Source organism: Triturus cristatus, chromosome 2_1, assembly GCF_964204655.1.
Source record: "Triturus cristatus chromosome 2_1, aTriCri1.1, whole genome shotgun sequence".
In the NCBI taxonomy this organism is placed as follows: Eukaryota; Metazoa; Chordata; class Amphibia; order Caudata; family Salamandridae; genus Triturus; species Triturus cristatus.
The window spans coordinates 152,291,029-152,318,665 of NC_140581.1; positions in this window are offsets into that span (position 1 = coordinate 152,291,029).

The following is a 27,637-nucleotide window of genomic DNA, read 5'->3' on the forward strand; positions in this document are numbered from 1 at the left end:
GTGTAGACAGGGGGGGGAATCAACCACCCTGACCGAGGACTTCCTTGACCGCTTGCGTGGTGGCGTCACTGTGGGGCTCAGGGACAGAGCGGTCATGAAGGAGTCTTTGGGGGAGATGTGGCCAGGAGAGCTGAGGGGAGGGGATTTGGAGGGAGTGGATTGGGTGGAATGCGGACTCCCATTCTGGCTGCGTGTCACACGTTTGCCCCCCGACCCAGTGGGTGTGCCTACTTCACCCTGTGTGTGCGTGTCAGGAGGTGTGCGGTGGACCTTCCCTGCTGGTGTGGTGCCTGTGTGTGTTGTGGTGGGTGCATGCTGACGTCTGGGTGTACGTGGGACAGGCATGGGAGTGGGAAGTGTGGATGGGGCAGGGGTAGGGGGTGGGACGTAGCGCTGCAGGAGACCCACTGCTGCAGTCAGTGTCGAGTCTATCGACCTCAGCAAGCTGCGTTGGCCAGCCTGCGATGAATGAATGCCCTCCAAGTATGCCTCCATGTTGTGCAGCACTTGGCTGTGGCCATGGAGGACATTAAGGATCGCAGTCTGAACAACCTGCAACTGCCGCTGGATGTCCACAGACTCGGCATTGGCAGCAGCAGTGGAGACAGGGGCAGGGGGTGCGGTGCCTGGCAGGAAGGAGACATGTGGTGACCGGGCACGTTGGGAAGGGACACGAGCAAGTGGGAGGCGGCTGATGGCAATGGAGGGGGCGGGGCGAGATGCAGTGCCGCTGTCAGCTGCTGGTGCAGCCGCCGCCCACTCGGAGAGATCATCCTCGGACCCGTCAGCTTCATGCTCTGTTGTGCCAGTCGACAGGTCCCCGGCTTCACTCTCCTCCGCCTCAGTCCCACTTGATGTGCCAGCCCCGATGTCGCCGCTGGCACTGGTGCTCGGTCCCTCTGCTCCGTCTGTGCCCATGTCTCCCTCCATGTCCCCCGACGATGCTGTGGGCAGGGTGAAGAGACAGAAAGTAATCATACACCTGTATACATATGTCACATGAGTCCAATCTACATAGGTCACAGTGCATAGCCTCAAACAAAAGAAGAGTTACATCTACAAAACAAGGTACATATGTAGGGCATGCAAGACACAGTTGTTTGACCCCTATGCCACCGAAAAACTATGGAGAGCATGACACAATAGCAAATGAGATGGAATGGAATTTTGACTGAGGAGCAAGGCCCTGGGGACAATCCAGCACTGCATCTGCACCACACAGTGTGGCAGGAAATAGGGATGAGCAGGGACCATATCCAGGAACAAGAGGCACATGCAGCATAGGTTATACTGAAAACATGCCCACCATGACTGGCCCACTGCACCTTGAGTGCATGTCCAGACAAACATCACACACTGGCCAGTCCTAGCAAGGAGATATCAGGTTGTGACATGAAGGCCATGCCCGCACCACCCACCCCCTACATGAGACTATTATTTGGAGACACAGGAAGCACTTACATCCCTTAGTCTGGGTGAAATACACATGGGATGCAACAAATCAAGGTTGCACACAAAATACCCAAGGTGCGCCTGTCCAAATAATCATGTACAAATGGGCATCATCAGATGATTGTAACAAGACACACAGGCAATGTCCACCGTGAGTATGAACAAGGAAAATCAGGTCAGTCTGTACAGTGGACACTTGTACTACATTTCACGTCAATATACATTTGGCCAGGGGACAATGGCACAGAGCACAACCTATGCTGTAGACACAGAGATTGTCAACATATTCGGATTACACACATGATACCTAGGAAAATATGCCCCTGGGGACAGTAGTGGCCACACAACTCCATGCTCCTGAATGGGAATGACTGCAACACACGCTACCATCCCCGCACTATGTGTACCGCACACTCATGCACATCATGTCACAGGCCACCACATAGGACATGCGTGCTGTAAGGCCTAACACTTGAGAGACTAACTCCCATGTCTGGACTCAGCATTAGTGCCAACTGACATGGAACCCACAAGACCAGAACTGGACAGGGCACAGGCAAGGTCCCAAAACCTGTTACACACCACCCCCACACATGATGCTGCTGTGGTAAATAAAATTCCTTTACCTGGACTTAATTTGATACAGAAACATAATAAAATAGCTCAGTAAAATGAGAGGCAGAATCCGTGATATTAGAGGTTCGGAATGGGCTTTATTCCAGTGATCGATTATAATCGGTTGCTCCAAGTTCCATCACCACGGAGGTTCAGGAAGTGAAGTACATACATTATTGACAAGAAGTAACTTTTATAGTACATACATTACAATGAAGCGAATGCAGTAGGCGTAACAATTGATAAGGAAAATGACGATTTATCTGCGTAACCGAAAATGGGTGTAATAAGGAGTAAAAAGGAACATAATTGGTTATGATGTCACATATAGGTGGATCTATAAGATAATACTTGGCATAGATGCGCGCGCAGCAGCATGACGTGTAATTGACGTGTAACTAGGGGGGTGAAGGGGACTTGACATTTAGCTCTACATGTGGAGACAAAAAGTCTGGGGGGTCAAGTCAACCTAATCCCAAATCATATCTAACATCCTATGTTTAAAGAACTATGTTATCCACAAAAGAAGGACTCTCGGACAGAATCTATTCTATACTGACTGTGTGTGCGTGTACAAGCGTCTAAGTGTCTACACTGAATGCGAGGGGGTAGGAATATTCCATGGTAACAGGACTATGAATTACTTGCATAAGGACAGAGAAGCCGGGCCTTTTGCTCGGTAACTGGAAGAATGTTTACTTAACTACTAGGCAGGAATGCATCGGCTGAGGGGGAAGCAGATAATTCGAAGGTGAAATACAGTTCTTGGCAGAGAATAGGCTGATGTCAGGCTTCGTGAGCCGCGCAGAGAATGAGACAAAGTTCATGGTCACAGATGCAGGCTCAGACTCGAGGTTTCAGAGGCAGAAAGCAAGAAGAGTTTTGATGACCGAATCAGGGCCTACTTGCCTGGACTGTAAAAATGGCATAAGTGAACCATATAAAGCCGGTGGCCTTTCGTATTTAGGAATGGAATATCCGGCCTATTCATGGCGGATCTGACAGAGGACATGTTGACGGTGGACGCACATGTATTTGCGTCTTCATAACTGGAACTGGAGGGAACATACATGTACTCGTGACATGCACATAGAACCGTTGGGGTCCAAGATAGGGGACATAACTGACCAGAAAAATCCATATTTCCACATTCCCTCCTTGTCCCCTACTTGCCCGTCAAGAGATATCAATCTTCATTAATCCATTGATCTGTTCATATAGCATCATTTGTTCTTCTTTCTTCTTCCGTGACGAATGAAATCTTGGTGGTGGAATACACGATGTGGCGCACAGACCACAAATCGCTGGTCCACATTGTAGACATAGACAGCAACTGAATAGTATGAGAAGGCCAATACCTAGGAAGGATAAAACTCTCCATCCCCAGGCTGATATCACACTCCAAAACCAACTGGACCAAGTCCAAGTGCCTGGGTTCTGGTGTATCTGGTTTACAATCTTATGAAGGCGAGTGATGGCTTTATATACAGATGGCGAATTTTCTGGTATGAATACGCAGCAGCTTGATCCGATGACCCTACAAGCTCCGCCCCTATCAGCCAGGATGACGTCAAGGACAAGACGATTTTGAAGCACAACAATCCGCATAGCAGACTGCTCTTCTGTTAAATTGCCTAAGGCGGAAATAGTCTCATTCACTACTGCTTCAAGGGTTCTAGTTAATCTACGTATCAGCTTACTATTAGTAACAGTACCTATATAGGGAAAGATGCCTTTATTAAAATCTACATACTTGTCCCATGCCGTCTCAGTGTAATCGACAATGGGGAGATCTCTCCGCTCTCTGTTGTGTACTAAATGAATATTTCTGTAATAATCAGGAGGAGCTAGGAAAACAGGTGGCAAAAGGAATGCAATGTAGCAGGTACCATCCCAGTCTAGAGGTAGACGCATATATGCAGTCTGACCACATATAAAGTAGGAGTGGCGATAAGCTCTAAATGAAGATTTGCCTTGATCACTGAATTCTACTGTAGTAGTGCATTTACTATGGCCCATATGTATGGAACCAACCTTTCTTACACACAATTCACCCTTCGCTGGGAATACTGACATGGTGGGTAAGACTAGTTCAACTTCGGATACGACATTTAGAATCATGAGATTAGGTGTAAAATTACCTAATCCATATACTTCATTTTCTAGATCAGTTCCTGTTCTTTTGGGGCGACCCTCCTTGTCAGGGTAGCAGACCTTGAGTAAAACTAGGTTCAGGTTTCCCCATACCCAATGATCTTGGTAAACTGCTGTGTCTGAGTCTATAGAATTGATTAAACTAAACCATGCTCCACAGGAGCCATTATGTGTAAATGGGTGTGGAAAGAAAGGCAGGACTCCTTCATAATTCTGATAGGGAGGGAGCCGACCACACACCCAACAATTGGTGGCATTACTAGTCTGATGGGAATGATGTAACATACTAATGAAAGTGTTATTGCGCAGCGCAAGTCTATAAGACAATTCATGCGGAGGTAAGTCACTAAAAGAATGTTCAGCAGTAACATTATAAACATGTCTAGAAATAGGGTAATATATGTGCAACAATATACTTGCAGTAATTATTAAAAGACTCAAGAAAAACAAAATTAATAATGTCACTATGCAGTGGCTACGCAGTGATTTACAATACGCCTGTCGTTTCAACATTTTCCGGGTATTTTCTCTACTCAGGTCCAAGGGATACATGTCAGAGACAATTCAACCGCTTCACCTTGGAGAGGACTTAAACAATCAAATTGCTCGACTCGTTGGGCCTAAGCTTTAGTTTGTAGTTTTCAGAGTTATTCTGTTCAACAAAAGGAAGTTTTGAATCAGTCTGTGAGGGAATGCAGGGCACAATGTCTATATCCGAGGATAGTCCATGAAATTTCTTGATATGACTTGAATGAATCCAGCCCTTGCGGCCCTCGATCTTCACGGCTGTTCTTGTGGTCAGCAGAACCAACTTGGGTGTCTTCCACCTGGGCTCCAGCTGAGTCTTTCGGTCGAAATTTCTCACAAATACGAAATCACCCGGAACTACGTCATGGGGTTTCACCTCAGTGTTGTCGGGAAATGCTGCAGCAACCTGTGAACGACAAGATTGTAGTGCAGACATCAAGGAAGCCAAGTAATCTGTCAGCATATTACAGTCAACATCAGTTATTTTGCGTGGTATAGGCGTCCCCCACATATTTGGTGGTCTGCCGAAGATCACCTCATACGGGGATAGCCCTGTTCGAGAGTGTGCTACCATTCTCATGTAAAAGAGTGCAACTGGTAACGCTACTATCCAGTCGACACCTTTCTCTCTGCATATTTTGGACAATCTGATTTTCAGTATCTGGTTATGTCTTTCTACGAGACCTGCTGCCTCGGGGTGTCGGACACAGTGGAATTTCCACTGATATCCTAACAGAAGTGAAACGTGTTTCATTAATTCGGATGAGAACGGCTGGCCGTTATCTGAGTAGACAACACGTGGTAAACCGTATCGTGGGAAGAATTCTCGAACCAACTGTTTGGCAGTAGTCGGGGCAGTGTAATCTGAAACCGGGTATGCCTCTGTCCAACGGGACAGAGCGCAGACAACTACGAGAACATATTTGAATCCTCGACATCGTTCCATCTGGATATAGTCCATCTGGAGGGCTTCAAAAGGGTGATTAGGAGGATGAAATCCACCCTGTTCTACGGGAACGCTTTTTCCTGGGTTAAACTGACAACAGATCATACAGGTACGGACCTTTTGTTTGGCTGCTGCTCGTAAATGTTTATTGAACCAAATGTGTTGAATGCTGTCTAGCATAGCTTTTTCTCCTAGATGTGCTGGACTATGTATAGTGTTAATTATAACTTGGACCATTGAATCAGGAAGGAACCATACAGACTTTTCCTTCATCATCCATCCTTGGTCCGTTTGGATCCCTCCTAATTCAGTCCATTTCTTTATTTCGTCTGGTGTAGCATGTGTCTGTATGTCAATTACGTCAAGAGTAGGATCTTTAACTGTCATACAATGTGTCGGTGTCGGGACTATTGTCTTTGTCATGTCGGGGGTTTGAGTTTGAGCAGTCTGTTTAGCTGTTCTGTCGGCTAGATCATTGCCTTGGGAAATGATATCAGTAACCTTCGTATGAGCCTTACATTTCATAATTGATATTGCAGTGGGTAGATGTATTGCATCTAATAAGGCATGAATGAGGGGTCCGTGCTGAATGTGGGCACCGTGGGAAGTTAAATAACCTCTCTCTCGCCACAGCACGCCGAAGTCATGTACAACTCCGAATGCATAACGTGAATCAGTGTATATGTTGACTTTTTTATTCGTGGCTTGAATACAGGCTTGTGTCAGAGCGATAAGCTCTGCGGCTTGAGCTGACAAAGTATTTATACGATTAGTTTCAATGACTTCAGTATCGGTTGTGACTGCGTAAGCGGCCACTAACTCTCCTGTACTTGTTCTCATACATGAACCATCTACATACAATGTCAGGTCTGGATCTGATAATGGGACATCGGTTAAGTCTTGTCTGGGTTTTGTCGTTATTGTAATAACTTCAATACAGTCATGAGCTAGTGGGTCTGTTCCGGTTACTGGCAAAAGTGTGGCAGGATTCAATGTGTTACAGCGTCTGATTTCTATATGTGGCTGAAACAATGTAAGTTCGTACCCTGTAAGTCGCGCTATAGTCAAGTGTTGTGTTTGCGTTCTATTTACAAGAACCTCTACTGCGTGTGGTACTTGAACTGTCAATGGATGTCCTAACACTATGGCATCGCTTTGTCTGATTGCTAAAGCTGTCGCTGCTACTGATTTCAGGCATGCAGGCAAAGCCTGAGCTACGGGATCTAATGTACTAGAAAAATAAGCACATGGTTTGTGTGCTCCTGCTTGTTCCTGTGTTAGTACTGACAAGGCAGTACCTTCGCGTTCTGTAACAAAGAGTGTAAACTGTTTTCTGTAACATGGCGTTGCTAAAACAGGTGCTTGACATAAAGCTTTCTTTAGGCTTTCAAAAGCTTGTGTATGTTCCTGAGTCCAAGGGAGAACAGTCGATGTGGCTGCCTCCTGTGTGGTCAGCTGAATGAGTGGTTTTGCTAGAAATGCATACTGAGGGATCCACTATGAAGTGAGGCCTATGAAAGCTCGTACCTCCTTTTGTGTCTTGGGTATTGACATGTTAGCTATTAACTGAATGCGGTCGGGTGTAAGCTGCCTTCCCTCCTTGGACAGCGAGTGTCCAAGATAAACAACTCGCTGGACACAGAATTGCAGCTTAGAAGGGGATACTTTGTGCCCCTTTTCGGCCAGAAATTGTAAAACTGTCAGTGATGCTTTCTCACATTCGGGTTCGCTTCTCGCGGTGATCAGCAGATCATCGACGTATTGGAGCAAGGCAGTGTTAACTGGCATGTGGATACTGTCAAGTTCTCGTTTCAGTGCTTGGCTATAGATGCTGGGGCTTTCTGTAAATCCTTGAGGTGCGCGTGAGAATTTAAAGCTACGCCCATTTAAACTAAATCCGAACAAATATTGGCTTTCCGGATCTATTGGGACGCTGAAAAAGGCATTCTTGAGATCAATTACAGTAAAGAATGTTACTTCGGAATCAATAGCTGTCAGTAATGACGAGATATCTGGGACCACAGGAAATTGTGGCACAATGCATTTGTTTAACTCGCGCAGATCAATAACCAATCGATATACTGGCGGGGCCTTAGGATCTGTTCGTTTAAGAATCGGAATTATCGGTGAATTACATACATTGGAGTCTGTTTCTACAACTACTCCTTGGGCAATGAGCTCGTCAATGATTTGTAGTAAAGCCACTACAGCATCTGGTGGTAACTTGTATTGTCGCATTCGTGGTAGCACCACTCCTGCCTTTAATGTGACTCGATATGGTGTAATATTCATGCAACCAACATCAGTAGGGCCTTGTGCCCATAGATGTGTAGGTAAAGTCTGCAGTCGGGGATCCATGTCTCTAGACACATAGTGACCTTTAAAATCACGTAAAAACAACCTTACTCCTTCCGGAGAACAACATATTATGGCTCCTAGAGCTTTCAGGGTCTTTATTCCTAACAAGTTTTCTGGACATGATTTAGTAAGCAATAAATCTGTGGTTCGGGTCAGAGGTCCTATCGTAAGTGGAAGAGGCTGTGATACTTCATTAACAATAGGTTTTCCTGAAAAACCAAGGGAAATATTCTGAGAGCCTGAGAGGGGTGCCCCTGGAACTTCACTACGTTTTATAGTTGTTCGACTTGCCCCTGTATCGAGTAAAAATTTTCTATCTTGGCCTAATAATTCACTATGTACATAAGGTCCTTCTTGATCTACAGGAATCTCGATAAGGGGTAAGTCAACTTCCCTCTCTAGGCTAGTTCATGCGTAACGCTGATACTCAGGATATTCATACTGTGCGGTCTGATACATTTGTCGTGTTGTTGTCTGTGTGGCAGCAACAGGCAACGGTGGTGCAGCTGGCACAAACTGTATTGGCTGTTGTGCGGCTGGCATGGCCTGGGCATGCTGCAGAGCTCCTTGTTCATTCTGATCTTGTCTGAGTGGCCGTGATCTTTCTTGTGTTTTACCTATGGCGATATTATGTTTTAAAACTGGACAGTCGTGTACGTAATGACCTGGCTTTTTACAATAATTGCATGTCCCTTTTACAGGTCCTGCTGAATCGGAATGTGTCATACCCTTTTTATGTCCTTCAGTTGGGACTGTCTGGGAAACTAGCATTTTCATTTTCGTGTCTTTCATGCGTCTGTGCTCATGTTCTTGTTCCTCTCTAATTCTATTGTGATGATACTGTAACATTTGTAACATTTGTGATGGAGTGTTACCTTGCCAGGTACTCTCGAATTTTAATACTCTATTCTTTACTGGGGGCAGGGCATTTTCTACTAATTTTGTTACAAACAGATGTGGGTATGATTCGCTACTTGCTTTTATGCCACTATTTATACCAAAACATTTTTCAAATCGGGCATAGTAATCACTAGTGTCTTCATCTTGCTTCTGTTTACAGGCTGAAATTGTACCCCAATCTTCCTTTTTCGTAGTTAATAGACGTGGCAGTACCTGTACTAGTAAACCTGGTAGTGCTTTAGTTTTATCCCCAAGTCCTGCTCCTGCAGTTCGGGCCTTTTCTTCCGCTTCTAACACTGACCATTCTATCTTTTGGTCTCCTACCTCCCACTCTTTTTCCTTGAGCTTCTCATAAATGCCAGCAGGCATCAATACCTTTAATATTGTCATAATGTCGGGATAGGTATACTCTCCCATGAGTAACATGTCTTTAATTTCTCGGTGAAAACCCGCTGGATCTTTGTCATGACTGGGTACCACTTTCTTCATTTGTAACAATTCTATTTTTGATATGGGCGTATATACAAATACGCGCCTAAACTCGTTGTCCTCGCCTTTTATTGGGTGCACTTCTCGTAAGGGATTCTGTCTATCCATGTGATGCGTGGTTCTTTCCTTGACGGGCAATGAGACATGCTCTGCGCATACAAAAAGAATATACTGCTTTCTTGATTCTAGAATTTCTTTAATTAATTTAGTACCTGGACCTCTCCATTTATTCATAAGCAATTCAGTCAATATGTCAGGTAAGGGACCAGGGTCCGAATGCTGACTCCGATATAGTATAATGAGTTGTTGAATCATATAAATCCCAACTAACCTCTGTTCATCTGGGGTGAGATTCAAAAATGTGCGTACTACTGTATCATCACTATATTTTCCGGGACTGTCCACCCAATGGACAGCTGCCCTGGCTAAATCTTGTTCGTCCATAGAATCGAGAAAATGATAACCCCTTCGGTCTCGGAGTAGCTTGTCGGCGGTTTGGAACGAATGCTCGTTAGACCTTATATTAATTATAGGTATTTGGAAATTCCTGTTATTATCTGGACATATCGGACGTATTGAGTCAGTATGACATCTATTACTATTACAAGATCTTCCTCTGCCTACATAGGCTATGGTGTCCGACTGTCCCACGGGCAGTCCTGACCCTTCTTCCTCGCTTTGTTCGAACTCGTCTGCCTCTAATCTCTCTTCGTGTAGGCGTTCTATTTCTTTACGGATCTTTCGGCACATGGCTATTATACAATTTTGTTTATCATGTCTACCTTCTGATATATTCTGGCTCCATCTGGTAAGAATTTGCATTGCTTCCGGGTCTACCCCCGGTCGGTCTTGATTTCTGATCACACAATTTATGAGGAAACGTAACAGTTCCCCCTGTATCTCTACTTTCTGGTATTCCATAGCTCTGTTAATACATTCTGGATCTCGCCCTGTTTGGACAAAATGATATATTTTATCTAGATGCGCAGTCATTCCTGGTAACTTCCCTAAATACACTGCGGCTCGTCTGATACGCAATGATGCCAGGGTCATTTCGTCCTCTTTACCGGGCACAGGGTCATATCTGCAATCTATAAGAAGTTCCTTCAGCGTACGGGCACTTATGAGTTTAGGTGTACGTGAATGTGCTGACTCTTGAAAAGTAAGTTTATTTATTCTGGGTGGCGTAGAAAAAATATTGGTAGCACCTCCCGTGGCCCCATCTGGGGTGTCGGGTGTGAAAGGATTCGTCGAACGTGACACAGCAACTACAGGTGTGGACACAGCTATAGAAGTAGCTGTAGGAGCGGATGCAGAAACAGATGTGCTTGCCAGAATTTGTGACTCGATTTGTTGCTGTAGGGATACGGGTGCTGGATCTTGGCGTTGGACCTCCCTGGTATGCGGTCTATGTGGGGCGGAATTAGCATACTCGGGAGCTGCGTCATCTAAATATGAGGAAAGAAAAACATCTTCTGCGGTTCTAGGATGCCCCTTAGGATGTACCTTGATTGGGAATAATGGGGGTGGCAAGTCTTTTGGTATCTCTGGAGTAGCCTTAGGTAATCCTTCGGCCAGAAGGGGATACATACCATTCATAAGGGCATTTCTTTGCCTATCTACTTGTTCTGATTTCACTCGGATACCTTCCTCAATTAATAGATTCTCTCGAACTTTGTTTGAACTTTCTTTACTCTTCTCTTCCTGTCTACGTGCTTTTTCTGTACGTCTATGAGATTCTTTACGCCATAACTCAACGGCGTCTTTCTGTGACTGTCTGACTTTCCTTTTCCATAACTCTTCCTTGACTTTCATGATGCACTCTGCATCCCAGGTCCCCGCTGCGGGCCACCTCTGACTTTCTGGTAATCCCTTGGTGTAGTCTACCCATAAATCAAGAAATAATATAGCGTCTAAGCCATGTTTGTGATACATGAAGTGCCCTGGAGTGTCCCTAGGAGGAATAGGGACGGCTTCTTCGAGAACCCCTTTTCTAGTAGTGATCTGTCTTAATTTCGAAAAGAGCGGCATATTGACAACTGATCCGATACTTAATCTTGAACACACTTAATACAAAAGCACAATAATGAACAACCATTCATACCACAATATGCAGGACTTTTAACACATTAAACATTAAACATCAAACCTTTAACTGAAACAACAATGATGATCGTCTGCATAACTAATCACCAAGCTTAATTCTTGACAATAACTAGATACTTCGGAATACTTGATATACTGCTAAACAGTACAGATACACTGCTAAAACAGTGCAGACCGGATTTGTGTACCCAAACCCGTCTTGACCGGCACAACCTATGTGCACGTCAGAAATGCCTCCCCAGTAATGGTACTCACCGGGTAGCTTCGGAAACGGAAGGCCTCGGTAACTCGAACTTGAACCGGACTGGACTCGACTCGGGACTTCGGGAACTGGTGGGTCTCTGTATACCTCGGATCTTGCTCTCTCAGCTAGGCTCTGGTCGGGATACTTCGCACTTCTCACCGCCTCGTCTGGGTGTTGATCGCAGTCTCAGTCGCCCCCGCTTGACCGGAGGGAGATACAGGAAATCCTGCTGGTACGCGTTATTGTCCGTCCAGCTGTGGCAGGAGACCGGGCCTGCAACTCACCGCCGGCGCGTGAGATGAGAAAGTGTCCCTGTTCGGGCGCCATTCTGTGGTAAATAAAATTCCTTTACCTGGACTTAATTTGATACAGAAACATAATAAAATAGCTCAGTAAAATGAGAGGCAGAATCCGTGATATTAGAGGTTCGGAATGGGCTTTATTCCAGTGATCGATTATAATCGGTTGCTCCAAGTTCCATCACCACGGAGGTTCAGGAAGTGAAGTACATACATTATTGACAAGAAGTAACTTTTATAGTACATACATTACAATGAAGCGAATGCAGTAGGCGTAACAATTGATAAGGAAAATGACGATTTATCTGCGTAACCGAAAATGGGTGTAATAAGGAGTAAAAAGGAACATAATTGGTTATGATGTCACATATAGGTGGATCTATAAGATAATACTTGGCATAGATGCGCGCGCAGCAGCATGACGTGTAATTGACGTGTAACTAGGGGGGTGAAGGGGACTTGACATTTAGCTCTACATGTGGAGACAAAAAGTCTGGGGGGTCAAGTCAACCTAATCCCAAATCATATCTAACATCCTATGTTTAAAGAACTATGTTATCCACAAAAGAAGGACTCTCGGACAGAATCTATTCTATACTGACTGTGTGTGCGTGTACAAGCGTCTAAGTGTCTACACTGAATGCGAGGGGGTAGGAATATTCCATGGTAACAGGACTATGAATTACTTGCATAAGGACAGAGAAGCCGGGCCTTTTGCTCGGTAACTGGAAGAATGTTTACTTAACTACTAGGCAGGAATGCATCGGCTGAGGGGGAAGCAGATAATTCGAAGGTGAAATACAGTTCTTGGCAGAGAATAGGCTGATGTCAGGCTTCGTGAGCCGCGCAGAGAATGAGACAAAGTTCATGGTCACAGATGCAGGCTCAGACTCGAGGTTTCAGAGGCAGAAAGCAAGAAGAGTTTTGATGACAGAATCAGGGCCTACTTGCCTGGACTGTAAAAATGGCATAAGTGAACCATATAAAGCCGGTGGCCTTTCGTATTTAGGAATGGAATATCCGGCCTATTCATGGCGGATCTGACAGAGGACATGTTGACGGTGGACGCACATGTATTTGCGTCTTCATAACTGGAACTGGAGGGAACATACATGTACTCGTGACATGCACATAGAACCGTTGGGGTCCAAGATAGGGGACATAACTGACCAGAAAAATCCATATTTCCACACTGCAGGCATTGTACACGTGGAGAAGGTGCCAGGCTACATAACCTTGTGACGGAGTGACTTCACACAGACCAGGGAACACATTGCAAGGAGGGGAAGGGAGGCAGGAGAGCACTGCAATACTGTGGGTAACAGGATCTGCACAGCACCATTAAAACCTGGCAGTGCATCCATGGAACAGTGCACTTACAAATGCTGGTGAAACACAACAAACACACATGTACCTACCCCCTTCCTGCTGCTGCATCTCCTGTAAGCGCCTGTCCAAGTCTGGAAATACCACCGCCAGCACACGCTTGTGGATGTGGGAGAGACGGCGGCGCCCGCGGTTCTTATGGCTCTCAGATGAGTCCCCCAGCAGGACCCGTGCGATCCTCCGCGTCCAGCACCGGATATCCTGCCAGCGTTTCCTCACCTGGGACAGGCGCCGCTTCCGACCATCCGCACTCCTCACGGCACTGACGGCGGTCAGCCAGATCTGCTCATTGGCAGAGGCGCCTACCTGTGAGGATGAACAAGTGACACTACATCAATACACCTGCAACATGTCACAGAGACACATATGAGAACAAATTAGCTGGTTACAACAAGGCATGTCATGCAGCCAACGCATTGCACCTTTGCCATTGGGACATACTCCTCTGGGGAAGGGCAAAAGCAGTACGTGCCAGTGAAAGTACACAGGTGGAATGAGGGCAAAGACACAATCAATTATCAAGGCTCACACTGTGCATCACACCCACCCCTCCTGACTCTGGGCACTGCTGGGAGGACTCTGCACACACCCCTCCTGTCTCTGGGCACTGCTGGGAGGACTCTGCACACACCCCTCCTGTCTCTGGGCACTGCTGGGAGTGATAGGCACCCACCCCTCCTGTCTCTGGGCACTGCTGGGAGGACTCTGCACACACCCCTCCTGTCTCTGGGCACTGCTGGGAGTGATAGGCACCCACCCCTCCTGTCTCTGGGCACTGCTGGGAGTGATAGGCACCCACCCCTCCTGTCTCTGGGCACTGCTGGGAGTGATAGGCACCCACCCCTCCTGACTCTGGGCACTGCTGGGAGGACTCTGCACACACCCCTCCTGTCTCTGGGCACTGCTGGGAGGACTCTGCACACACCCCTCCTGTCTCTGGGCACTGCTGGGAGTGATAGGCACCCACCCCTCCTGTCTCTGGGCACTGCTGGGAGGACTCTGCACACACCCCTCCTGCCTCTGGGCACTGCTGGGAGACATCAGGCATTCCCCCCCCGGGACCCCCCCTACAGTACATAGCATGTGTGTCACACCTGGACACAATGGCAGAAGTCACAGTCACAAAAAAAGGGACACAGTCTGTGCTAGTAGCTCTGCACTCACCTGATACCCTGGTCGCCCATACAGCAGGGGGTACTGTGGGAGGATCACATCCAGCAATGCCAGGTTCTCCTCCAGGGTGAATGGCTGTGACCTCTCCACAGACCTTGACATGGTTCCAGGGAATCAGGAGCAGCAGCAGTGTGGTAGAATCGAAATATGTGCAGGCAAGTGCTCCCTCATGGGACCTGGCTGCCTTATATCTGCCTTGCTGGCCTGTTTCATGCACAGGAGTACAGAGTGATTGGTCACTCACCTTTGCATCCTATGTTTCCTCCAATCCCTTCAAACCTAGCACAGTCAGTGGGTTCTTATTGTGTTTTTTTCTTCAGCATGATGTCAACCCCACAAACACATTGCAACAAAGTAGATTCATTCCAACTGACTTCTGCTGTGCACCTTCCAGAACAAATTCAAACTTAAAACTTGGTCTCCATGACAACCAGCATGCATGTAGGCCTTAATAGTTGTCCCTCATGTGTCCCCTATGTAAAATTGAGCTTCACCCACAGGTACGGTGCGTTCCGGGCCCCTAGGGCACCCCAAATGCATAGCAACGGCCCGTACACGTGTGCGTACGTTCACTATCACTATGGGTGTCCTCGCGTATGAGTACTCGTACTGGTACGGACCGTACACACGCCTGTACGTTCACTATCACTACGAGTATGCATACGCGAGAACACCCATAGTGGTACGGCCCGTACACACGCCTGTACGCTCACTATCACTATGGGTGTCCTCGCGTATGCGTACTCGCAGTGGTACGGCCCGTACACACGCCTGTACGCTCACTATCACTACGAGTACGCATACGCGAGGACACCCATAGTGATAGTGAGCGTACAGGCGTGTGTACGGGCCGTACCACTATGGGTGTTCTCGCGTATGCGTACTCGTAGAGATAGTGAACGTACAGGCATGTGTACGGTCCGTACCACTATGGGTGTTCTCGCGTATGCGTACTCGTAGTGATAGTGAACGTACAGGCGTGTGTACGGGCCGTACCACTATGGGTGTTCTCGCGTATGCGTACTCGTAGTGATAGTGAACGTACAGGCGTGTGTACGGGCCGTACCACTGCGAGTACGCATACGCGAGGACACCCATGGTGATAGTGAACGTACAGGCGTGTGTAAGGGCCGTACCAGTACGAGTACGCATACGCGAGGACACCCATGGTGATAGTGAACGTACAGGCGTGTGTACGGGCCGTACAGGTACGAGTACGCATACGCGAGGACACCCATAGTGATAGTGAGCGTACAGGCGTGAGTACGGGCCGTACCACTGCGAGTACGCATACGCGAGGACACCCATGGTGATAGTGAACGTACGCACGCCCGTACGGGCCGTACCACTATGGGTGTTCTTGCGTATGCGTACTTACTGACCGTACACATGCCTGTACGCTCACCATCACTATGGGTACACATACGGCAGCATTCCCATAGTGATATGGGAACGTACACAGGCCCTCTTAGCCGCAGTACGGTGGTTTTCACACATCACAGTGGTGACAGGCAGCACACAGGAAGGAATAGGGCTGACATACTTGTCCATGGATGGACATTAAGGCATTGTCTGGGCAGTACTACATGTGTGGGGCACAGGTGTGACAGGCTGTGATGTGGCACATTACTCCTGAGTCGAGAAGGCACCAGATGTATGATGAGATGTGTACAGATGTAATGTGTGACGGTGCAATGTGTGCCAGGCATGCCCTTGACTCCTTTGACATGTGTGCATGTCGTACTGCACACTTGGGATGAGCGTCACTGGCATGACACGGACACCAACACACGGAAGTGTCCCCTGATGCCCGGTACAGGGGTTACCACACCTGACATGTCACTACCCACGGTGCACGATGTGACTATGTCATGTATGTGTGGGGGGTTCCCATTAGGTTGATGTTGGAGCACCCTCAAAAGCTGCAGCTGTTGCAGCAACCAACATGTGTCTGTGTGTAGATTGACATTGCACACTGTTCGGCACACCATGCCACATGTGGTATCGGATGTGAGGTGCGTATGTATGCATGGGACACGGAGTAGCGTAACAAGGACATGTCTGCATCCTCTCTATGAATGTGTGGTGAGTCATGACATGTACACCTTCATGGCAAGGTGTGTGGGCTGTCCTAGTGTAATGTCATGTGACCTGTGGCTCTAGTGTTCCGCTACCAGTCTCTGCAATCGACATCCTACTTCTGCTGATGTGTGGATGTATGTCACTCCTGTGTTGCGTTTGGCTGTTCACTTGCACTGGGACACAGCTAATCCCATGCCATGGCATGTGGAGGTTCACAATATCCGTGTGTAGCTGGGTCTTGGTAGGAGTGTCACCTGGCAGCCATACGTGTCCAGGGCATGTGGCACATACCTGACTCCGTATGTAGCATATGTGTATAGACAGATTAACATGTGCTCAGTACAAAATAATTGTTGTTGTGGTGCACTCACTCTTCCTTGTCACTTCCAAATTACTGCAGAGCGCCTCCTCTTCCCCGAGCAATTCCGGACTTGGCTGCCATGCGGGAGAATGACTGTATCCGGTGCTACCGCTTCCCCCAACGGTTGATTCTGGTTTTGACAGCGAGACTGGCACCACACCTGCAACCGCTGCACAGGTATCTTACGGCACTGACACCCAAGCTGAAGGTAATGGCAGCCCTACATTTTCTAGCCACGGGTACCTTTCAAAATACCATAGCTCATGTTGGTGGCATGTCCCAGAGCATGTTCTGCCGTGTGCTGCATGATTTCTTAGAGGCCATGTTGATTCACCTGGATGACTTCATCCATTTTCCTACCCCTGAAATGTTGACTGGGGTCAAGCGTGGATTCAATGCCCTGGGAGGGATGCCCCATGTCATTGGGTCCATAGATGGGACACATGTTGCTTTGGTACCACCACAGGCACAGGAGGTAGCGTACCGGAATCGCAAGCACTACCACTCCATCAATGCCCTTGTGGTGTGTCTGTCCAACATGGTGATTTCACATGTCTGTGCTCGTTGTCCAGGATCAGCACACGATGCCTACATCATGAGGCGTAGCAGGGTGCCTGAAATGATGACGCAGCTGCGCAACGAACGAGCATGTGTTGTTGGTGGGTACAGTCTGTCTGTCCTGTATTTTGCGTAGACTTCCAGCACGACCGCTTCTCCTGTCCTGCTTATGTCCATGTGCTTTCCATGTAGGGGACGCTGGCTATCCCAACATGCCATGGCTGATCACACCTCTCCGCAACCCCATCACGCCGGCCCAGCTCCGCTACAACACCGCCCATGGCCGGACAAGGCGAGTGATAGAGAGGACGTTTGGCCTCCTGAAGAGCCGATTCAGGTGCCTACACAAGACCGGCGGCGCCCTCCCATATGCCCCGGCGAAGGTCTGCAAAATCTTCATGGTCTGCTGCATGCTGCACAACATGGCAGTTGAGAAAGCTGTGCCACTCATCCTGGATCAAGATGACGAGGACCATCCACCCGTGGAGGACGAAGGTCTTGGCAATGGGGCTAGTGATGTGGAGGATGTGGAGCCGCAAGAGGACATCCGGACTCGGCTCATACGCGACTTCTTTGCTTAGTGGTGAGTACCAGTGTCTGAGTGTGCACGCATTGGTCCCCGTGTGGCATGTGTTGTGATGTGTGTCTCCACATGCATGTATGGCACGTGAGTCAGAGGTGTGTGTGGGTGTGTCACTGGAGTGATGGTGCCAGTGATGGTTGTATTTCCCAAGTCATAATTGTGACCTAGCATGTTGTCATCCATACATGTGTCGAGTAAATGCACATGCAAGTGGCTGTGCTTTTTGTGGCTGACTTCTTGTGTGTCTCTCTTCCCCAGGTACTTGCGCATGCCGTCTGCTGCTTGCATTGTTGTGGCACTGCTATTCCTCATGGACACGTCATCGTGTGCTGACTCAGCGTTACAGGCACGGACACGTTTGGAAGTCTCCTTAGGGTAAGGGATGCATCAGGGGTGTATTGGGTGTGGCAGTTGTTCACGATGTATGCACACTGCCCCTGTCGATGTTTGGTTCCTCTGCAGACATGTTGCATCACCATGGTACACATGACATGCAGCTGGGTACACCTGAATAGATGGTCAGACTAGTTGACAGTCATCTGTGATTGGATAGTGGATTGTGATGATGGCATCAATGTGTGTAACACGGCCCTCGGACACTTACGGTTTGCATTGGCTTGACATGGTGTGGGACTTCCACATCAGAGGATCAATGGTGTATGGCAGCCTCTCCGTGAGCAGCAGGGGGTGTTTAGCTGTTAGCCGACACTTGTGTGCCAGTTCCATGGCTATCACGCATTTGTGCTGCAGAAGGGGGGTGCCAGTGTTGGACCCACATGTTACTCCACATGACCTGTGTATGTGTACTCCGAGTTGCCTCTGCATTCCCGAATACATGACTAATAAAGGTGTCCCTATGCCTCCAAAGTGCCTCTTCTCAGTCAATGCTGGTGTGTTGCCACGGTGCATCCGGCATGTCTGGCATGGTTTTCCCTGATAGTGGCTATGTGTCTATGTGTCGAGTAGCAAGATGCAAGCTGTGTGTGTGGGATGAGACTGTGTATTGTGCATGATGTCCATGACTGTGTGGGTATTGTGACATGTGCCATCCCCATGCATCCAACGTTGGCCAGGCCCCCATTATCTGCATCCACCGGACTCAAGCTTGCAGGACATGGTTCTGCCACCTGTCTACACATACCTGGGTGCCCCCCAGGACACTGGACATGATCCCTGACCTCTGCGCATGACTGTTGCTGTACTCAATATGTCTGTCGGCACGGTTGTACGGCCACCCCCTCAGCTGGTTGGGCCCATCACGGGTGTGTATGGTGCTCCATGTCTGTCTTGCCTAATACACTGTGACCCGTGTGTCCTGTGCCAGACTCAGGCCCCAGGGTGTGGATGGTTGAAGTCAAAAGAGAACTCAGGCATGTTTAGACTTTACAAGACACATGTAAGGTAATAATGCAACCAGCAGGCATCTTCTCTTCATGGTGTGACTTTTTATTTTAGTGGGGGGGGGGGGTATGACATGAGGGGCTTTCCGGGTGTTTGGAATCCAAAGTTCAGTAGGGGAGTTGGTGTCCTTGCCATTGGAAATCCTCAGAGTCCATGCCACAGTCTTTGTCAACATTGGTCAGACAGTGACCAGCAAGGCCATGTGGCAGAGAATGTCTTTTGATGCTGTGCTGCTGTTGCTCCAGTGGGCCAGGTGCCAGGCCAGGTGTCCTGGGAGATGGTGCTGTAGCGCCGACCCTCACAGTCTTTTCCGTGGACGACCCGCCCTCCTGCGGGGACCCTCAGAAGCAGGCCGTGACGATGTTTGGGATGCTCCATCGGATGTTTCCTCCTCCTCCTCCTCCTCCTGATCCCTCCCTGTGGGTGGTGATGTTCTACGCCTTCTGGCACAGGGAGGGTTGCCCATGTTGTCGGCCATCCGACGGAGTGTAGTGTGAATTCCCGTGAACACTGTCACGAGCTCAGCCTGTCTGTCCTCCATCCTCCGTTGGTGTTACAGTAGACAGGCATGTAGCTCCGCATGTTGCTGGGCCTGCTGGGTCTTGATCCCCTCGAGGACGGACACAACCTGGGCCATGCCCGTGGTGTCCTGCCGGTATGTGTCCAGGATGTTTCGGACATGGGAATATACCGGATCCCCAGCCAACTGGTCAGGCTGGTGCCTCCGCCGTCCTCCACTCCCACCACCCCTGCCCACTTGCACCTGGCCTGCCCTTGTGGGCACATCGGGTCTCCGGGACCCCTGAGGGGTGGCATTGGCATTGTCGCCTGCCTCCTCCTGGGTGCCCGGGACACCGTGTCCCTCCTGGCCAGCCTGGCTACTTTGTGGTGGTGGGGCAGGGATCCTGGGTGTCTCCTGGGATGTGGCAGGAGTGGGGGTGGTGGTTGGCCCCGTTGTACCTGACGCAGGTGCTGCAGGTCGTTGGACACCAGAGGGGCCAGGTTGGTCGGGGTCGTCCACAGAGGGGTGAGAGTCGTCGCTGCCGGTGGGATCGGCCTCCCGCAGAGCCGGGTCCTGTGAGTCTTCCCCCCCAGTGTTGGGGGGTGAACCACGAAGTTGACCTGTGTGTGAGAGAGACAATGTTAATTTTGTTCCATGCAACATCCATGTTTCATTAGTTTCAATGTTGGAACATTTCCTCTGGGAATTTGGATCTGTCTTGCATTCCACTCACAGTGCACTTGTGCATGGGTGCGTCCCTTGGGCACAGCTTTGGCGACTTTAACTATGTGTGGCACAGTCTTACTTGCTGCGTCAAGTGTGACTGCAGTCAGCAGTGGAGTGGGCAGGTGTGGCGAGCCGTGCATTGGCGCCTTCCATGTTGCACTGTACGTGGGCACATGAAGTTGTTCCACACACTTCAATGATGCAGGTAGCTGTCGTTGTGCTTGTGCACAGGTTGTGACATGGCCCTGTGTTTTGCCACGGAGGAGAGGGGGGGTGCTGGCACTGGCCACCCTTGTCTACATGCACGCAGTCCACCTGCTGACGAGCAGACATTCCCACACACCACAAGACTGATTTGCTCTCCCCTGTCCCCCTCTCCCTCCCTCTCTGTCCCCCTCTCCCTCCCTCTGTGTGTCAGCCTCCTCCCTCTGTCCATCTCCCTGTGTCTCCCTCCCTCTCTGTCCCCCTCTCCCTCCCTCTCTGTCCCCCTCTCCCTCCCTCTGTGTGTCAGCCTCCTCCCTCTGTCCGTCTCCCTGTGTCTCCCTCCCTCTCTGTCCCCCTCTCCCTCCCTCTCTGTCCCCCTCTCCCTCCCTCTGTGTGTCAGCCTCCTCCAACTGTCCGTCTCCCTGTGTCTCCCTCCCTCTCTGTCCCCCTCTCCCTCCCTCTCTGTCCCCCTCTCCCTCCCTCTGTGTGTCACCCTCTGTCACCTCAGCCCAGCTTCCTGGGCACACACTGTTAGCAGTTCTGTGAATGGCCCTTGGATTGTTGCTGTGAGTTTGTTTCTGATCTCCAGGCACCCATTGGGTGTAGTGTGTGTGTCTGTTCTGCTGCTGTGGTGGTGTGTGCTGCCACTCTTTCACAGTGTTGGCTGTTCATTAGCTGCTGTCATGTGCAAAACAGTGCCTTCACCCCCATGTGTTAATGCAAGGCGTCCACCATTTGCTGGTGAGTCTTTCCTGTGTGGGGACACACTGTTTGTCTGGCTGTGACCTAGGCCATATGGGCAGAGGGCATTGTTGTCTGCTTCTGAGTTGCACTATGTGATTTTTGGGGCCACCCTCCCGCCATCCGGGTTACCGTGTCATGTGTTGGTGTCTTCTGTGGCCTGTGACTTGACATTGTCCAGCTGGGTGCATGGGGCATGGTGGCGCCAGTGGCATGTGCGTGTTCATGGAGTGTGGTTGAGTCATGCGATAGCTTGGGGTGGTTGCGTGCCTGTTTGTGAGTTTGGTTGTGGATGACGTTCCCCCCATGTGAGGTGCGTTGTTTGTGTACTCACCCGGGTCTCGGAGTCCTCCTAATCCTTCGACTGCCTCCACCGGCAGTATGGCCATCACCCTCTCCTCCCAGGGATGGTAGTGTACGGGTCTGCGGGACGGCCCTCCTCCAGTGACGTTGGCCTGGTTGTGTTCATCCGTCATCTTGGCTCGGACCCTCCTCCGCAGATCGTACCACCTGGCTTGGCATTCCTGCTTGTTCCTTCTGGTGTCCGCAACAGCATTCACAGCATCGACGATGGTCTGCCACATGGCTGTTTTTTCTGAAATGCTGGTCTGTCTGACCAATGTTCCAAAGAGGTGTGGCTCGACTCTGAGGATTTCATCGACAAGGACCTCCAACTCTCGGTTACTGAACTTTGGATTCTTGTTAGTGGGCATGGTGAGGGGTGTGGGTGTGGATGGTTGTGGGTGTGTGTGGATGGTTGTGGGTGTGTGGGTGTGGTTGTGCAGGTGTGTGTGTGAATGTGATGAGGGGGTGTTGGTGAAGGTGGTTGTGTGAAGGTGTGCAAGTGTAAGGTGTGGTAAAGCTTTTAGTATGGTGCTGTAGGTTGTCTGTGGGGTCTGGCAGCAGTGAGTCTGTTGCAAAGGCTCATGGTTTGTGTGTGTGGGCCCTTTTTATTGGTCCATTGGTGGGTGTGGCTGTGTTTGACGTTTGGGTGGGTGTGTTATAAGGAGTGGTGGTGTTTTGGGCCTCTGTTTGTTTTTGGCAGTTGCAGGTCAGTGAATGTGTTGTTTTAGTGGTTGTTGGACATGTTTAGTGGCTTTGTGCCATTTGAATGGTGTATTCTTGTGTTGTTTTGGTTTGTCCTGGTTGTGTATGTGCGTTTTTAGCGTGTGTACGGGGTGTACATGGGCCATTTTGTTGTACAGTGCTGTCCTTGTGTGTGGCTTGGTACGACTCGTACATGCGGTTGTGATGTTGGGGCCTGGGGTGCGCTCCGTACTTAGGATGTTGTGGTGGGGGTACGACTCTGACGTACACGGGTGTACATACATGGGTGGGGGTACGACTCTAATGTACACGGGTGTACATACACGGGGGTACGACACGCACAGGGGTTTACATACACGGGGGGTACGACACGTACAGGGGTGTACATACACGGGTGTACATACACGGGTGGGGGTACGACTCTAATGTACACAGGTGTACATACACGGGGAGTAGGACACGTACAGGGGTGTACATACATGGGGGGTACGACACGTACATGGGTGTACATACACGGGTGGGGGTACGACTCTAATGTACACGGGTGTACATACACAGGGGTAGGACACGTACACAGGTATACATACACGGGGGGTACGACACGTACACGGGTGTACATACACGGGGGTACGACACGTACAGGGGTGTACATACACGGGGGTACGACACGTACACGGGTGTACATACAGGGGGGGTAGGACACGTACACGGGTGTACATACACGGGGGGTATGACACGTACAGGGGTGTACATACACGGGGGTACGACACGTACACGGGTGTACATACACGGGTGGGGGTACGACTCTAATGTACACGGGTGTACATACATGGGGGTAGGACACGTACACGGGTGTACATACACGGGGGGTACGACATGTACACGGGTGTACATACACGGGGGTATGACACGTACAGGGGTGTACATACACGGGGGGTACGACACGTACACGGGTGTACATACAGGGGGGGTAGGACACGTACAGGGGTGTACATACACGGGGGGTACGACACGTACACGGGTGTACATACACGGGTGGGGGTACGACTCTAATGTACATGGGTGTACATACACGGGGGGTACGACACGTACACGGGTGTACATACACGGGGTGTACGACACGTACAGGGGTGTACATACACGGGGGTACGACACGTACACGGGTGTACATACAGGGGGGGTAGGACACGTACGGGTGTACATACACCCGGGGGTACGACACGTACAGGGGTGTACATACACGGAGGGGTACGACACGTACAGGGGTGTACACACACGGGGGTATGACACGTACACGGGTGTACATACACGGGTGGGGGTACGACTCTAATGTACACGGGTGTACATACACAGGGGTAGGACACGTACAGGGGTGTACATACACGGGGGGTATGACACGTACACGGGTGTACATACACGGGTGGGGGTACGACTCTAATGTACACGGGTGTACATACACGGGGGGTAGGACACGTACACAGGTGTACATACACGGGGGGGTTCGACACATACGTACGGGGGCTGGGGGGGGTCGGCGCATACGTACGGGGGCTGGGGGGGTCGGCGTGTACGTACGGGGGCTGGGGGGGGGTCGGCGCGTATGCGGGCACATGTCTCCATGGTTGCTATGGGTGTTCGGTGCGGACGGTGTTTTTTCCATACGGTTGTAACTTCTGACGCACGGGATGGATCGTGATTCCGCGGTCGGACTTCACTTTTCACATTTGTACGGTGATTCGTCCGAGGACGTGTCGGACACTTTTTCCGACCCGAGGACGTGTGGGGAATGATTCCCAATGCGATTCGTATGGTCTTTTTCCCATGCGAATCGTAATTGGCAGTTTGTACGGCACTTGTACGATTCGTACGGTAAAAAGACCGGATACGAGTCGTACGGGGAAATCTTTTACCGGATCGTAATTGGCACCTCTGTGTAAATTGTGAAGAACCAGAACATATATCCAGAAGATTCTGAATGGCAGATACACATTGGATTTTAGTGTTATCAGTTCTCAAGTTTTCAAAAATAGAATGCAACAAGGAACAAAACCTTTCTTCTTGATTCTCCATAATTTGCTGCTGAAGATTTTCTAGAAAACATACGACGTTCACAACTACATTAGCATAGCAGTTGATACCTGAACTATTTTCTAACTGATATCCTACAATCTCTTCAACAGTGTCCTTTTTCTTTTTGTTTGAAATCTCAACAATCTCTTGATTTTTTTTCTTCTTTCCTACCTCACTACAGAGATTCTCATATGTTCGTTTTCGACCTACTACATGTTTTCCATATACAGGATATTCACCTAAGTTGGGATCATACAGTCTTCTTTACCGATTATACTCCTGTACACAATTTGCATCTGCACTAATCTTTCTCTCATCAAAATCAATCAAATTCAATCCAGATAAAGTTCTGACTCGGGACAATACAACATATGCCATTTCCTCTTTAAACATGGTACTTCCAATGTTTACCAAAGCACTGTCTACACTTAAACCTTGAGATTTATGAATAGTCACCGCATATGCTAAAGAAAGAGGAAACTGTTTTCTACGAACATACAAATCTTTAAAAAGCAAAAAACGAACAGAACAACATCCAATCTGATTTACTTCTTCATTCTGATCAAATTTAATCTTCAAAAATTTAATTCCATCTCTATTTTGATAGTTAACAAAATCAACAGCTTTTCCCATTGCTCCATTTACTAAACCTTTTTCCACATGCAAATTACGCCATAAAATTACCCGACAGTTTTCACATACATATAAATTATTTTCTAAACCAGCAGTCTTAGATATAGATTTTTCCAAAGAATCCAATTTTGTTTTTAATTTTTCTGACAAAATAATAGTAATTCCTTCGTGGTCTATTTTATCAATGGCTTCCATTTTTATTATTTGTTGTTTTTCCAGCTTCAAAAGTTCTTCATTGAATGTAGAACACTCTCATAGTATTGGCATTAGGCAGATTATCGATTTCTTTTCTCCAATTTTTTTGTATATTATTTCTGGAGCAACATTTTAATTTGGAAACAAGTCTGTAAGTAGCCGACTTTGCAAAGCTTCTTTACCATGTTCTGTCATTACACCAATTCTTATATCTTGGAGAATGCTTCCATAATCTTCATCACTTGCCTGTCGCATAGTTTTAATAAGTTCTTTGTATTCAAAATATGACTAAATGTTGACAATTCCAATACTTCCCTAAGATTTTCTGGTGTCTTCATGCATAAGTGTTTTAAAAATTGGTTGCCCTTTTACAGGAGTAAGTTGCAGTAGATAACCAAAAACTATTACATGTTTTCCTCCAAATAACACATCATATTCTGTTTTCAAAATTTGCTGCATTCTTGACTGCACAAAGGCAAGCATTAAGTTTGAGACCATACTCACCTCATCAATAATCAAAAGTTTAATTTTCTTTAGTACTCTTGAAACTTCCAAACAAGCTTCTCCAGAAAGCTTGTGATATTCCAACTTGTTTTCATGTTCAACAGGTAACATTAGTAAATGATGTAAGGTAATCCCATTAATGTTGTGTGCTGCTAACCTAGTTGAAGCGGTTACAACACAAGATAAATGTGATTCAGTGGTTTTCTGTAAATAACTGGTCAAAACTTTAATTAAGAAACTTTTTTCTGTACTAGCTTGACCACTGATATACATCTGAATAGGTTTAAAAGATGTGCAGTAGCATTTTTTTTTCATGAAGTAAACCATGGTCGGTCTGTTATGGCACTTGCTGAAATATTTCTTTCTGTTCAATATTTAGTTACTCTTCCAAATTTCCTAAGCCCATAATACTGTGTTGTTCTTGATGCATTGCTGTTTCCACTTCACTCATGGCGATTGCTGCTTCATTTTCAAGATTTGATTCTCCTAGTGGATCTTGACCCAGTGGAGCAGAACTTTGACTATCTTAAGAACTGTCTCTAGCAACCTCAGCTGCAATACTAGCTTCCTGTTCAATTTCTTTAAACAACAGTTGGAGATAATTTGGAAAAACTGTTAATTCAATGCTATCTTTACATGCATTAAATAAATCTTCATAGCACTGAAAATCTTCAAGTAATTCCACTTCCATACACCAAGGCTTGAAGAGTTGCAGAAGTGCTAAATAGTAAAATTCCGTTTTATCAGGAGTATCGTAACTCAGTTTCCTGTGATTAATCAGATTTCCTTTACTATAACTGTGAGTGATATCTAACAGGCAGTGTGAGTGATTGTGTGTGCTGGAAGGACGGCTTAAAAACTGTTTAAAACGCCGTGAGGCACTTCGTTTGTTCTATTTGCTCGTCGCTTGTTTGGGCTCTGGCCTCAAGTTAATTTTAAAATTCAAATTGTACTTTTTAATTAAAGACTGCTACTGTTGCTCCACTTACCCGCACTGTAAAACTATCTCTCACACGCTGCTTTAGCGCGAAGATCACCCGCACTCATCTGTGTAGCGCCATTTTGGGTGAGGGAAACTGCTCTCTTGCCATTTTTGGCGGACATCTTGTGCAGCGCTCTAGTCTTCACGGGAATTCCCTCGCCATCTACTTAAGGCGCTTAATGCAAGCGCGCAGCCTGATGACTGTGAGTGATATCTAACAGGCAGTGTGAGTGATTGTGTGTGCTGGAAGGACGGCTTAAAAACTGTTTAAAACGCCGTGAGGCACTTCGTTTGTTCTATTTGCTCGTCGCTTGTTTGGGCTCTGGCCTCAAGTTAATTTTAAAATTCAAATTGTACTTTTTAATTAAAGACTGCTACTGTTGCTCCACTTACCCGCA